The sequence below is a fragment of the Tamandua tetradactyla genome, chromosome 14 (genome assembly GCF_023851605.1).
Source record: "Tamandua tetradactyla isolate mTamTet1 chromosome 14, mTamTet1.pri, whole genome shotgun sequence".
NCBI lineage: Eukaryota > Metazoa > Chordata > Mammalia > Pilosa > Myrmecophagidae > Tamandua > Tamandua tetradactyla.
In genome coordinates, this window is record NC_135340.1 from 13,782,247 (window position 1) to 13,798,710 (window position 16,464).

Here is a 16,464-nt window from a genome sequence, read left to right on the forward strand (position 1 = left end):
AATGATAAGTGAAACTGAGGTAAGAAAACAGGCTGACTGCAGTGTATTGAGAATAAGACTAGATGGCACTGATGATTTTGTAATGCATTCTTTGCTGTGAATGTACCATAATTCGTTTTAAAAAAAGAAAGATTCATGTGGAAAGGGGAAGACAGAAAAGGTGAATCATAACCCAAAGGAAATTTCACTTACTCCATATTCTCAATTATATGGATGGATAAACATTTTTCTAAAAGTTTGTTAGTTATAGTTAACTTATGACTAGAGGGTTGTTTTATAAGTCTCAGGTGAAATGGGAGTTGGTGTAATTATCCTTTAAAATTAGGCATGTTTTAAAACCCACAATTTTTACCTAAATTACTCAGATAAGCTCATTGTTCTAGTTTGCTAGCTGCCAGAATGCAATATACCAGAGACAGAATGGCTTTTTTAAAAGGGGAATTTAGTAACTTGCTACTTTACAGTTCTAAGGTCGAGAAAATGTCCCAATGAAAACAAGTCTATAGAAATGTCCAATTAAAGGCATCCAGGGAAAGATACCTTGGTTCAAGAAGGCCGATGAAGTTCACAGTTTCTTTCTCAAGTGGAAGGGCATATGGCGAACATGGCATCATCTGCTAGCTTTCTCTCCTGGCTTCCGGTTTCATGAATCTCCCCAGGAGGCATTTTCCTTCCTCATCTCCAAAGGTCGCTGGCTCGTGGACTCTCTGCTTTGTGGTGCTGCAGCACTCTCTGCTCTCTCTGAATCTCTTTCATTCTCTTTTATAGGACTCCAGAAACTTATCAAGACCCACCCAAATGGTGGGTCACTTAATCCAGTTTAACAACCACTCCTGATTAAATCTCATCTCCAGGGAGATGATATGACTACAGTTTCAAACATACAGTACTGAATAAGGATTATACTGCTTTTATGAAATGGGATTTAGATTAAAACACGGCTTTTCTAGAAGACATACATCCTTCCAGACCAGCACACTCACTGACTGTTCAGCTCATTCTGCAAAGGAAGTGTGTTAACTACCACTATAGAGTAGAAGCTGACATTATCCTGGAGCTTCCTTACATGTGTCTGAACATCTAATTACTCATAGCCTACTACTCACAAATTATATCACTCTTTTGAGAATTGGGAGTCAATGCTTTCTTTACTTTGACCATTCTATTAGAAAGTACTAGTATTGCCTCCAAAAGAAATTAGGGGCCCACAGTGACTATTTACTGTGGACAACCTTACTCAGAGCACTCCTCAGTAAATGTCAATTATACGCACAGTCTGCAAATCAGAGACAAGAGGAGCCCTGAAAAGGAATTATGACACCAATAGCGATTTCAGTCTATAAGCCCTTTCTAGAGTAAAAGACTCTGATTTCCCTAAGACTAGAACCTGGGTTTTCTTACATTCAGGCAGGGCTCTTGCTGTTATTCCATACTTGTACCCCAAAAAGCAGGGAACACTGTAAGTATTTTGACCTTCAGGGTTAGAGATGTAATTTCCCAACAATATATTATATAGTACATATATTAATTCTATATAAATTCTATTAAATATATATAAAACTTCCCTAAGTTTATATTGCATCAAATTACCTCAATTTCTCAATGGCTTCCAAGAACAAATATGTATTTTTTGCTCTCCTGCATTCACTGGGTTCCATGTGCTTTATTACTCCAGCACCTGGGATGAAGTATTAGCCAGTGTCTGAGACATGCTGCTTTCAGGGACTGGAAGAAGAGAGCAAGTGAAAACACACGAAGTTCTTAAAAGCCTCAACTCACTAGCATACTTTCATTTCCACCCATATTCCATTATGAAAGCAAGTCATGTAGCCACATGTCACGTCTATGACCACAGTCAATAGAGAATGTGCCACTTGCCAGGCAGACGCAAATAGCTGAGAGTAATAATCCAATCACCTGTCCCCATGGTGCGGCAAATACAACCAGTGCTTCCTAAATGTGGATTCCAAACCTGGTACTCCAAAATAAGTTGTTGATTCCTGAAATGGTTGGCTAATCATCATCATACAGCATAGTAGAAACAATATATAGATTTTAGTTTGCAAACATAAACAATTTCCTTTTAGACAGAAGTCACACATTTTAATTATATAAATTTTAAACTGTATTTTTTAAACTTCACGTCATAGTAATTTTTAAGTCCTTAGGTCCCATATGCTGACCAACATAGACTCTCAATATATAAATATTAGGAAAAGATTGAAAGCACTCACTTCTCTAGCAATTGTTTGTTAATTATATTATTAAGTTATACATTAATAACAAAGTTAAAGCTTTTAAGATAATTATCATAACTCGGATAGGCCCAGTAAAACAGTACCAATCCACTTGCCTAGATAATGCAGATTGAAATAACTTTAAGGGTCGTTTTGCAGTAGTCACAATTATAAAAAGCTCAAAGAGCAATTGCAAAGGAAAATGACTCCTCACAAGAATATATTCATTATCATCCTCTATTAATTTTTACCATCAGCATCCTACGTCAGAATTCCTAGAACTACCAGAAAAATATGAAGAAACGATGATTAGAAAAAAGGCGTTCTCACTTTCATCCAAAACTGCCATTTATATGAAGGTGACTTTGTAGAAATTACATTAATCTCTGTTTGGAATTCTTGACTGTATATCAAAATGAAATATTAAGTTGTGTAGTCAAAGAATGCCTAGTTAAAAGGATATTTTTTTGAGTTGATTTCAGTGATGAATTTAGAGTCACTGTCCTCTCTCTGTGTGTCTACTTTGTATAAGACAGCTTCATTTATAAAGCGTAAAAAGTATTGAAATTACTTTGAAACAAAAAAAGGATAGACATATAGTACATTTAGAAGGTCTGTTTCAAATGCAGTTATGCATGTGCCATTCATCAAAAGGGATTCACTATTCTCTAGATTAGTGCCATGCTATCAGCAGTGCCCTGTATGGATAAGACTTTCACAGTGATTTTCCATTTTCATTGGTCTTTTGGATTAAACTGATTTTTAGTCTACAAAAAAAAAGAGAAAACAACTTCCCAAGGTAATCAGCCTGAGCCCTGTTCCTCAACACCACAACTTCAGATGCCAGTGCTGTAGGCACTCATCCTCCTTTCATACAAAAGACATACTGCTGTAATGTTTGAGAAATACTACATGGAGAAATTCTTAGGTAGGATGCAGTACAGAATTTGTCTATTTAGGGAAACAGAACGTCTGAGGGAAATTTCAGGAACCAACTCAAATGCAAGGAAACAGGGAGCCAAAATATTTTTACTATTTTTTAGGCAAATATATATATATGTATTTATCCCTTGTCCAGTCCTCCAAAACCTTTTTCACCCAGTCATTGAAGCCTAAAATTCCTTCCATGCAAGAGAACAAAGCCTTTCAATCCACAGTAAGCGATAATGCTTTAAGTATACAGACACTTGAGACTGATAACACATTAAATTACATTCTCAACCAAGAGGGTTGAAATAAATAATTGTAATTATTGAAATTGAGTAACTGAAATAAAATAGCTTCCTGAAAGCAAGTTTCAACTGAGGTAGAGAGAAAAAGAAGTTAGTTCTGGGTGCATCAAGTAGAGAATAACAAGAAGGAAATCCATGCACTAGGAAAAGGAGCACAGAAAGAGTAAGCTAGGCATTAAAAAATAAGCTTCACCTTCTTCAAAATTCACCCTAGAGTGGCAATGATAGGTCAACTTTCATTTCCTGATCTATCCTTTGAACTTTTTCCCTCCTAGACCTTCGACATATCACGATGTAAAGAGTCTAAGCTATTCCAGTTGGCCACATACAGATACAATCTAAACCAAATTTCATACTATTTTGGTGAAAAAGGACTAAAGTTGTGATTATGACTATTGTTGGGATACATCACTGTTCTAGTTTGCTAGCTGCCAGAATGCAACACACCAGAGATGGACTGACTTTTAATAACACGGGATTTATTTCACTAGTTCTTCAGAGGAAAGGCAGCTAACTTTCATCTGAGGTTCTTTCTTATGTGGGAAGGCTCAGAGTAATCTCTGCTGGCCTCTCCAGGCCTCTGGGTTCTAACAACTTTCCCCAGGGTGATTCCTTTCTGCATCTCCAAAGGCCTGGGCTGAGCTGCGAGTGCTGAGATGAGGTATGCTGAGCTGCTTAGGCTGTGCTTTGTTGAGCTCTCTCATTTAAGCACCAGCCAATTAATTCAAACGTCATTCACTGCAGCAGGCACGCTTCCTAGCCAACTGCAGATGTCATCAGCAACAGATGAGGTTCACATACCATTGGATCATGTCCACAGCAACAGAACTAGGTGCCTTCACCTGGCCAAGTTGACAACTGAATCTAACTTCCACAATCACTAAGAGGAGAGCCTTGTCATTGTAGATACTTAATTTAAAAGAGGTGAATAGAATATTGAAATGTCAGGAAATCATGTTGTATGTGGAGCTGTTCTGAAAAAGAGAAGCTATAGAAAGAACCTGACCACAACTTAATGCAAAAGGACAGAAATAAGCCCACCAGTTATAGTGAAGCACATCTGGGTCTAAATGAGAAGGGCTGCCCTCTGAGCTGATGAATTCCTTGATACTCGAATGTTCAGTTAAGTGTAATACAGAGAGGATGCCTGATTAGGAGATGAGGAAAGAGTTTGTTCCAAAAGCTAAAACTAAATTTAACTCTAAACCTCTCCAATTTTCTAGATACATTTCTTTTGGAGCCATACAGAAAGAGAACTTGCAAGCCATTAATATAATAACTCAGAAAATAACTTAGAGGGTGACTAATGAAAAAAATTAAATGTTACCAATAAACCTGTAAGCCAGAAAGGACACAAACAAAGACAAGACATGGTGGCACAGAAGGGAAAGTAAACAGAAACTCTGGAAATAAGATAATCAGGCAGAATTATGAAAAAGCTAAAATGGGAAAATTGGCGCTACTTGACCAATTTAGGAATAAAGGCATAAGTGATACGCAATGCAGGAGCATGCAAAATCAGTCTGAAATGGAGTTTCCCAATGGCAGGGGATGAGGGGAGGAGCAGTATTAATAGGTATTTCATGGTAGGGTAAAAAGTTCTTTGGTTAAATATGTTTGGAAACACTGAATTAAACCCCATTGAATAGATCACCACAGAAACATAGAGCTTTAGATGTTAATCACAATTCTAAATCTCCAACAGAGGAAGACAATATGCAGCATCTCCACTAAATCAGTTTTTCATGGATGTATTAGTTAGGGTTCTCTAGAAAAACAGAATCAATAGGGAACACTCACAAATACAAAATTTATAAAAGTGGCTCACATGACCACGGTAATGCAGAGTCCAAAATCCGCAGGGCAGGCTATGAAGCCAACAATTCCAATGGAGGTTCTGGACGAACTCCACAGGAGATGTTCACCAGCTGAAGCAGGAAGAGAGCTGGTCTCTTCTGAATCCTCCTTAAAAGGCTTCCAGTGATTAGACTGAGCATCACTCATTGCAGAAGACACGCCCCTTGGCTGATTACAAATGGAATCAGCTGTGGATGCAGCTGACGTGATCACGATTTAATTTTATGAAATGTCCTCGTTGCAACAGACAGGCCAGCACTTGCCCAACCAGACAAACAGGTACCACCACTTGGCCAAGTTGACACATGAACCTGACCATGACAATGGAGCATCTTTTGGAATTAGGCTTCTGAAGAATGAGAAAGAAAACTAGTATCTTGACTTAGTATCTGATGGTTAGAGAAAGTTTGGACTTTGTACTTATACTGAGATCCTAGTCATAATTAAACTAGCTAAAGTTTATTTAGCTTTTCTAAAGACTAGAAATAAAAGGGTTTCAAGTCAATTTGTGAAGATAGGACAGTAAAATGAATCTCAAAAGCTATCCTCTTGTATTAAACCCTGTTTTAGCATGTGACTCAGCTAGTAAAGTATTTTACCCTATAGTAAGAGCCCTGCAGTGTGCCAGCTTCTGTTTTCTAAACTGCTAGCCATGAAAATAAGATTTGGATAGCTCATTTCAGAAGTAAAATATGGAATAAGGACTGGGAATGTATCAGAAGTCCCTGTGTCACCGTTCAGAGAAAAGTCATCATAGCTGCCACATATCAAACACTACCATGTGCCAGAAAACTTAATCCTCGCCACAATATCCATTTTACAGGTAAGGAAACTAGAGATCAGACAGGATGAATATTGCTTCCAAAATCTCTTTACCAGTTAGTGGTAGGGCCCAGATTCAAACACGGCTTGGCTAATGCCCAAAGCCTCTGCACTCTGAACACCTGGTGGATGATGCTGCCAGGTGGTGATACAGGAAACACTGGAGAACTAGCAATTTGGGGTGGGAAAGGACAGACTGATGGGCTGGTTACATTATATATACCTAGACGTCTGGACCCTGCTTAATACCCATCTCTCCCCACTGTGCTCGAAAGGCCTTACCCAGATTGTGAGGCCCTGAGTGGTTTAGTCTCTGCCCCTCTTACCATCCTACTCCTTGCCATGCTCTCGCTCACATGCACCAGCCGCAGGGTTCTGACAGTTTCTACATCTTCCTATGCTCTCCCTGGCTTCTGGGCCTCCACGATTGCTGTTCTCATTGCCTGGAACAGTTTCTTTTCATATCTTATTCTTCAAGTTTCAACTTAAATGTCACTTTTTCAAAGAGTTATTTTTTGTCCACCACATCCAAAGTAGCTACCGTTCTCTCCTACCACAAACCCCATAACTGTCATAGCAATATTTTTTATTATACTTACCACAAGCTATAAAAGGTGATTCAAAAAAATTAGTCTGAGTCACTTCTCAAGACAGAAAAAGAAAAAGAGCAACCTTCGTTGCCAGCCCCTGACCTCTGAGCTTTATCTACCCTATCTCTTTTAACAACCCTGTGTAATAATTTTTTACCTTTTTTCACTTCCTCAACTCAGCTTCTAAGGTTCTTTTTTGTTTGTGTTTTTAAATTTAGATTGGAGAATTGTCATTTGGAGAGCACCAGGTTCAGATGGGTGAGCTTTAATTTCAATCCTTCTAAGGAATAAAATACTCTCTACAAAGGGAAGAACATTCAGATAATGAAGGGGTATCCTTTTTCTGGGCAATAAAAATTTAGAATTTCAAATTAAAAAGCTAAATTTTTAGAATCCAATTAAATTTGTTTAATTTGTTGGCACTAGAACCTGAGAGAACATTTGTCCACATCCTTCATTTTATAAGCAGGGAAATAGGGTAATTACAGAATAATTTATTGGGCATCCCAATAATTTATTGGGCATCAGTAACTCAAGCAGTATTAGAAAGAGCAAAGCTGCCTCCATTAGTGATGCAACTGTACCCATCTCTGCGTAGATGCTCAGTAAATAGATTAACTCTGATACATTAACCTAGAATGAGTACAGTTTCACCAACATTCATGACAGCAAAGATTCTCCTCTGGAAAACCAATATATTTACTTTCTTTCTTTGAAGTCAAGCAGCATCAAGGGTTAGGCTATAATGTAGCACCCAGCTTTTCATGCCCAGAAAATAAGGGATCTGGGAACAGTTCCAATTTCTGAGTGCATCTTCCAGTTACCTATAATTCATAACAAACCAAGTCAAACTTAGTGGCTTAAAATAGGCAGGGATCAACAAGGGTAGATTATGTGTGTTTCACACTGTCATTTAGGACAGCTCAGCTGGGGTCCGCTCACCTACAGAGCTGGAAGGCTGGAGCCGGCTCCCATCTGGAAGTTCTGTTAGAGTTCTACAGTGCACACCTGCATGGTTGGTGGCTGCCTTCCAAGAACAGGCAGCCCAAGAGACAGGAAGTAGAAGCTGGCAGCGTCTTAAAGCCTGGGCAAGAGCCGGCATGGTGTAACTTCCATCCTATTCTTTTAGCTGAGCAGTCATAGACTTGATTCGGCAAAACGGAACAGTGACCCTGCCTACCAATGAAGCAGTGTCAGAGACCAACGGTCATGTTTTAAAGCTATGAGAGAGGGTATATTTTTTATGTAACTATTCGGTTCTATTAAAATGGTAAAGAATTTCAAATCCTTGGAGATGAGTCATCAATATCAAAATTGTGATCTATTCATAGATATTAATCCCTTATCCACATACTAATCAGCCAGGCAGAAAACAGATCCACAAACAATACTCAATTTTTACCTTCATTTACTCTTTCACATAAGGGTGATACAAATAAGTTATTTTGTGAGAAATAGGAAAGGCTTATTTATAGCTATAGAAGCAGAGTGTTTATATAATTGCCTTAATAAATGCCTAAGAGTGAGTTATTTGTAAAATCTCCTACACAAGTGGAAAGAAAATCATTATTCACTTACATACATGGACTTTTGCAGGTTCTTTGGACACCCTTCCATGCCTGAATTGCAGAAGTCTCCAATATTATTTTGCTGAACAAGATCAGCAAAATCACAGTGATTAACGGATTCTGAATTTTTACAGAGTAACAGTATGTGATAGATATCCCAGAATTTCAGAACACTTTCCAAATAATTAGTTTTTCATAATATATCTTTAGATCAGTATATGTTTGGGACATACTCAGTCAAATATCCTGTCAACAATCCTATTCAGGAATCAAATTGTATCCAAAGTCACATCCTTTCTAGTAATATTTAGAAACAACAGAATTGAGTTGCATTTCTGGTTAAAAAAAAAGAAATAGAAAAAATTCAAGTTTAATTAAGGTTATTGGAGTGAAGAACTTCTTAAAACTATTTCTGTTTGTGAGGAGGAGCCCGTCAGCATCTTATTTAGTCAGTCAGCAGGCACAGCAACCAACTGGGCGTCTCCCACAGGGGACCTAGGATTTAGGTAAAATAGCTTTCTATTATGCAATCAAAACCAGAGAGAGCAAGAACTTCCTCAGTTCAGCCACTTACTCAAAGGTTGGTTAAATGAGAAGAGATTTGTCTTAGCTGAAAGTGAGACCCGTAGCTGAGAGGTTGGTTTCTCAGAGACCAGAGGAGAGAGGGCTGTATGGTCCAGTTAAACATTCTTATTTCAAGAGAATGAGTGCAAAACAAGAGTGACACCCAGCCAGCTCATGGGACTTATTTGTGGGTATATTCTTATGCTCACACAGAGATTTAAAAAGCAATGTCAAAAAAAAAAGCAATGTTAGTTTCCAATAGTTTCCTTCACTTATTTATGCTTGTTGCACACACTGTTACAGGTTTAAGTTTTTGATTTCGAGAACCACCTGGATTAATATAAATTCATTTTCAAGGATGTCTCATTTTCAAGGTGTAATCCTTTTTTAAGCCAGCTGAAAGATGTCACCATGTGACCTATATCAGAATGTATGGAGGAGGGAATCCAAATGGATGACAAATACAATTACCAAGAGAGTGGTTTCTGTATTTACTACAGACAGTATTCTCTGGGCCGGACCTTCGCCTGAATTACCAACTCCTTCTCTTGCTTATTTCTTGCTACCCTTTACTCGCTATGGTTTAAGAGATATTGGCAAGATACTGAGAGTGGCCCTTAAGAAATGGAAAGTAAGAAGTTAAAATCCAGAGATGAATATAGACTACAAATTATAAATACATATGCAAAAAGGATTTTTATGTAACTTTGGCGAAACAAAATAAAGAACACATTCTTAAGACAGAGAACAGCTAACCACTCTAATCTATATGCAGAGCTGAGCCCAAATGATCTCAGTAGCCCAGAAGTTTTCAACAAGATTGCCTATCTACTTGGTTACCACAATCTGCTGGGAACAACTAGCCAAAATAGAAAGCCATGCGAGTGGTTTGAGTCACTGATGTTATGCGAAATATTTCCCTTCATTTGCTAATGTCAAAATCTTCCGTCACTTGTTAAATTGTAAATTAGGAGCCAATTTTTAGCATGCCTTCATCAAGATTTAGAGAATTAGAGTAGTTGTGAAAGAATTGAGACACACAAGAATTGACTGCAGATTTCTCCTATATCCACCCAAAAAACAGTGAAGGATTTTCTTTTTAATAGATTCACTAGCACACCACATACTGTACTCACTGAAGCAAGAAGCATAAAGAAATGATTGAGCAATAATAAATGGTGGAAAGGCAGGCCTTTTCTCTATAGTGTTTTAATGTTGAAATAAAAGGCACCCGGTAACCTTGGCTCCCCCCGCTGGGGCAGCACTGCATGTCCTTTCTCATATGGCCAGGGCACAAAGTCACTGGAAAACCCATTTCCTCCTCATATTAAGAAAATTTTTAAAGTTAAAACTATCAACTAGACTTTCCAACCTCCCATTTTCTGACAATGCAGCCTTCTCGTCTACTGAAAAGTACAGTGAAGCTTCTTTTGTTTCAGACTTGGACTAAAGTTAATACAGCCTCAATCCATTTCAGGTTAGATGGCCAGGGGTTGTTTTCTTCAATTTTTCATTTTGTTAGAATAGAATAATACTTAAATATTTTAGAAGTCTAGGGTGACTTTGGAATAAAGAACAGTTCTGAAAAACATTCTGGATTCCCTGCAATTACTGGACTCGGTAAGGTTTCCACACACACCCCCTTACTGGATTTACTGTAGGCGCCCACTCTTACAAAGCAGCATTTAGGATGAACTTCCTATATCCAACCCTTGACTGTATGAAGCATAACTAATATCGACAGCAAGTAAAATATTTTCTGATGCTTTAGGGTCAAAATCCTTCTTCTAGTGGAAAATACTGTGTCACCTGGTCCCCTACACCTCCCCTTTCCCCCACTAACAGGTCAAGAAGGAGGACATATGGCCAACTGCATCCCCTAACGTTTATCTAATTTATATATAGGGGATTTATTCCTATTTTTAGCAAGAAATATGTTTAAATAAATTTCAAATAAGCCTGGTGTTAACACATCCCTTTTTGTTTTTTTTATCTACACTTTAATTCTTTACAAAAAAAAAAACTGTTTTCCCCCAAGCACAGTTGAAAACTGCCGCCCATCATGTGTCACACAGGTGCCTGTGCACATTCTCTTTCAGGAATCTTTATCCAAAGATGTTTCTAATCACAACACAAGTGATTTTTAACCTGTCTCATTCCTCAGGCAAAAGGAATGATTCTTTAGCAAGGCAATGCACATCATATCTGCAAAGAGTGGGAATAATAAGTATCTCTTTTCAGTGCTCAAATGTTATCAGTGGACTTTTCAGAGTTCAACACCTGGAGCTGCCAATGAATAATAGAGAGGAGTCTGAAGGTACATATAAGAGAAGTAAGACAAGATGGACAATTTTATTCCTGTCAACCTTAAATCAAGTTCCATGTAGCCCTTAGAAGTGTATATCCAGGTCAGGTGGTCAGGCTTCTCTGAAATCTTCACAGGTTGTCGTGTTTTTTTATTCCTTTCATCAGTGTGAGAATATTTCTTCTTTCATATTCTATTATAGTCTTCTTCTATTGAATGATTTCTTACAGCATGTTTTTTCTTTGACCAAATGGATTCTTTTTATTATTTGAAAAAGTGATAGCTTCATTTTATTTATATTACTAAAACAGATTCTGGAATCAGACAACCTGCACAGGACTCTAAGTTCCAACATTTATTAGTTGTATGACCATGGGCAAGTTACTCAAATTCTTTGTGCCTCAGTTTCCTCATCTCTAAAATGGGAGTAATAAGAAAAACTAACTCAGAGGTTTGCTGAGAAAATTCAATTAGATAAGGTAGGCAAAACACATACTGTCTCACTTTTCCAGGCTGCTGTGACAAACACCATGCAATGGGTTGGCTTAAGCAATGGGGCATTGGCTCATGGTGTTGAGGCCAGAGGAAGTCGAAAATCAAGATATCAGCAAGACTCTCTTTGCCCCAGAGTCTTAACTGTTCTGGTGCTGGCTTCTGGCAATCCTAGGTATTTCTTGGCTTGTATCTCTGATTCCTGCCACCTGGCAATGTTGTCTGTTTTCTGGCTTCTGTGACATGCTGGTTCTCTTTATAAAGTCTCTGGTAAACCAGATTACGGCCCACTCTGGCTCAATTCACCACACCCTAACTAAAAATAACAACTTCAAAAGGGCCTTTTTACAATGGGTTAGTATCACAAGAACGCAGATTAAGAACATGTGTTTACTCACGTTTACTGAGGTACATGTTTCAACCTACCATATGTACTAAGATATATAGCACTTAGTAAATAATCAGCAAATATTTACAAATAATTAGAAAAGAGTTTTAGAAAACTGGTGTGTGTGTGTTGGCCGATGCTATTTTTTAAATTATATTCCTTACACATCCTTTCTCAACCTATATCCTTTAGATTTTTAGATGTTTTCTTCAATTTAATTTAATTTACCTGTATCACTCTAGTAATTTAATTATCTGATATCATATCACTTACTTGTGGTTTTAGCTCAGAACCATAGCTCCCATCCTTGCAACAAGAAAAAAAGCTGAACAGACAGCAAATTAGTGACTTATCATGAACCCATCAGAAAAGTAAAGTCACAGCACAAACAATTCTCTCTGGAGAGGAGTGCAGCATCCATGTAATAAGAGGGATATGGTCAAGAACAGGGTCCTGAAAGCAACTGGTCATTCTACTAAAACTACTTTTCCAGCAGTGAGTGATTCTAAAATATTCTTGGTCCTTGTTTTAGTTTCTAAGCTACTAAAACAAATACCGTTCAATGGGTTGGCTTAACAATAGAAATTTACTAGCTAACAGTTTAGAGACTAGGAAAAGTCCAAAACTGAGGTACCAGCAAAGCGCTGCTTTCTCCCCAGTGATTGAGGAGTTCAGGACCTGTCTGCCAGTGATCCATGGTCTTTGGTTTTTCCATCACATGGCAATGCATATGGCGGCATTTCCTTCTTTCTCTTCTTGGTCCAGTGACTTCCAGCTTCTGGCTGCTCCCTGTGGCTTTTCTGTCCGTGGCAGTGTCTAGAAGGTCTCCAATGACAGGATTAAGAGCTACCCTGCATCGGTTGGTCCACATCTTAACTGAAGTAACCTCAGCAAAGGTCCTATACACAATGGGCTCACACTCATAGGAATGGATTAAGATTAAGAACATGTTTTTTTGTTTGTTTTTTTCTAGGATACACAACTTCAAGCCACCACAATCCTTTTCTTATTTCCCCTTCTTTCTCTTTGTTCCCTTTTCCATAGCACTGGGAAAAAATATAAAGGATAGGAGAGTTAAGGAGGTGCTGAACTGAACTGGAGAGCTGGATTAAAAAAGCTGATCTAGGAGCAGAGGAACCACTGATAATAAAGGTTTGCCTCCTACAAACCTGATCTCATACTCAAACTCAGGCATTGTTAGTTTGGAAATTATTTTCGTGGCAAAACAACAAATAGCAGAAGCAAAGGTAAGTATGGAGACTCCTTGCCTGCTTCATCCTGTTCCCTGGGCATCCCGAGTCTTATGTGACACAATAAAACTGCCACCCCTTCCACACCTGCTTCTACAAAAGGTCCTCTCCATCCTTCACCCACCAAAATTTCCCTTTCCCTGATGAACGTTGATCTCAGTGAGGGCAAATTATTAACTCCCTTTCAAATGAATCCTTAGGTATAAATTACTCATAGAATTAAGATTCTTCTTAAGTCAAAGAATTTCCAGTTAGGGAACATGCAGTACTCGATGACCACACCAGGCTTAGTGTCCTTCTCCTTCCCAGATTTTCTACCAGTAACTACATTCACAGATCAAGCTGGGTTTACTAGGGCAGATCTGAATACAACCACTCCTGCACCATCACTACCACCTGTTTTTATTTAACTTTTTATTTGAAAGCCAAGAAGAGTAAAAATTGTTCACAGTTCCATACTTTACTAAGCAAAAGAGAAATAAAAGGCTTCTCCATCTAATCCAACCCTTAAAGCTAGCGACTGCTAATACTTTAGAGTACAGCCTTCCCAACTTTTCCTGTACTTATTCAGAGAAGTCCATATCTATATATCTATACACAGATATAGGCAGATCTATATCTATATATCTATATATAGATATATGGAAAAATACAAGTATCTGGATTTTTACAACACATTTATTCTGACATCTATTTCCTCATATTTATTTTTATATTGGTCTGAAACCAATCTTGAATATCTTACCTTGTTCATATTTATAAAACTACCTTTAAAAGAACACTTGTGATCATGCTTGGGACATAGTAAGCACTCAATAAATTCTTAGTTATGGTTTTCATTATTTCCTCATTCTTTTAATATATGCATATTATTCCATTTTAGGAATATACCTTCCCTTTACCAGCAGTCATTTAAATTATTAAATCACTTCTAATTTTTTGCTTTTACAAACAGTGCTGCAGTGAGCATTCCTAGGGGAATCTTTCTAGGGAATCGATTCCAAGAAATGGGATGGCTGGGTCAAAGTGTAAAAACATTTAAAATTTTAAAAAGACATGCCAAGACATTACTCTCAAAGAGTTGTACCATCTCCACTCCAACAACAGTACACGTGTGCCCATCACCCCGCCTTCATCACACTATGAGTTAGCCATTTTTCATATGTTCATTAGCCATTTGTATGTGTGTGGCACAGGCGTGTGTGTATGATCTGCTTGTTCATATCTTTAGTCCCTACTTCTAATAGACTGTATTTCTTCTTCTTACTTCAAGTTGAGAACTGAAAGACAAATAGGATTTTTTCAATTTCAATTTAATTAAAACTCCTCTAACTTACACAAAGTATAGAAAATGTAATGCTGAATACAAAATAAAAATTAAGTGATAGTACACTTTACACAAGGTACTCTTCACCTGGTCAAAATTTTCAGAGACTTACCAAGTAATGAATTAAATGCAGGATGTAAAGGGAAAAGAAGTACATAATTATGCCAACATGGAAATTCCAAGACCCTAGAAAAATAGGGATTCTGGGCAGTTAAATAGATGTTCCTATTTAGTAAGGAAGAACTCCATTTTCAACCAATGAAACCTCAACTGGAAAAAAGACATATAACTAGAGAGATCCTGAAGGCAAATGGAGAAAGGATGCAAAGTCTAGGCTGAAACGGGATATATTTGGAGGATACTTAGCTTAGAACTAATCAAAACTCTCAAAGTTCAGTAACTCCCCAAGAAGAGGAAAAAAGTATTTGACCCTTAGAAAATAGTTCATACTTCAATTGCACACAAATATCATTGGCGAAGAAACCTAATAAATTTAGAATTTTAAAAAATTACCCTAAGATTCCAAATGGTACATGATTAAGTTTATAAAAAAAAGAAATGAAATGAGAAATACCATAAAATAAAAGGGGCAGTTATGAAACCATATTATTATTTTAAGAAAAATACAAATGACACCTAAACTAAGTTTACCCTCAAAATAAACTCTAAAAATAAACCAAGGAATATTTCCGTGAATATTAGAAACTTACCCACATTTTAGAAGGAATATAACAAATAGAAATCCATAAAGTGTTGATGAATAATAACTCTAAGGAAAAAGCATTAGATGGTATGACATAATTTATTAATAAAGGCTTTCAAGCACTACAAATAGCCATTATTTATTATCTATTTTCCTGAATTTCCCTGTAACTAGAAGGAAACTTATTATTTAAAATGGTAATAAATCTGAAATGAGTGCTACCTCATTCTTCTTCAAATAGGAATCCATAAAAAATCGTAAAGAAAGATTTCCATATTCTGCTTTAGTTTAAGATCCCAGAATCATTAAATTGAAGGGCAGGTTGTAATTGAATTGAGAAGTGAAAACTTTTAACAGTAAATTTACCTCTTGGTTTGACTTAGAGCAGAACTTGGATGCAGTTTATATTAAAAGATTAATTTATTTTAATTATATGCCATTGACCCTATGTACTGGGTAATATGGTCTTTAAGGAAATTTTGAGATAGACAATCAACAGAAAGGAAAGAAAAGTTGTGTGGTGGAGAAAGCATTGAATTCAACATCAGGTAACCTAAATTCAAGCCTCTTCTCTCTTATATTTACCTTCCGTGATCAGTAGAATTAATTATCCTTGGTCATACCCTTTATTCCATATTGGAAAAATCAAAGCTATCAGAGTTACAGTGAAGCCTAAATAAGATATCACCTATAAAAGTGTTTTGAAATTTTCTCATTTTGATGATGTAAGATGTAAGCAATTAATCATTCAAATTACTAGCAAGCTGGGCGGGCCGCGGTGGCTCAGCGGGCAAGAGTGCTTGCCTGCTATGCCGGAGGACCCCGGTTCGATTCCCGGCCCCAGCCCATGTAAAAAACAAACAAACAAACAAAATATAATAAAACAAGAAAATGTTTAAAGATGTTTCCCTTCCTTCCTTCTATCCTTCCTTCCTTCTCTGTCTTTCCTTCCCTTCCTCCCTCTCTCTTAAAAAAAAAAAAAATTACTAGCAAGCTGAACACTAAAAAAATATGTCATGATAGTTAATCCAATAGCCAAGGATATCAAGATTGCTGACACTCTGGCCACGGTGGCTCAGCAGGCAGAATTCTCACCTGCCATGCCTGAGACCCGGGTTCAGTTCCTGGT

At 37.4% G+C, this 16,464-nt stretch overlaps 1 long non-coding RNA gene across 1 annotated transcript in view; it reads right to left on the bottom strand.

Moving 5' to 3' along the window:
- Window positions 1-13,327, bottom strand: part of LOC143655606 (uncharacterized) — a 74,454-nt gene extending 61,127 nt beyond the window's left edge. The window contains exon 1 of the long non-coding RNA XR_013162179.1: window positions 13,225-13,327. This is a non-coding gene — a long non-coding RNA (uncharacterized LOC143655606). The remainder of the gene's footprint in view (window positions 1-13,224) is intronic.
- Between the last annotated feature and the right edge of the window lie 3,137 nt (window positions 13,328-16,464).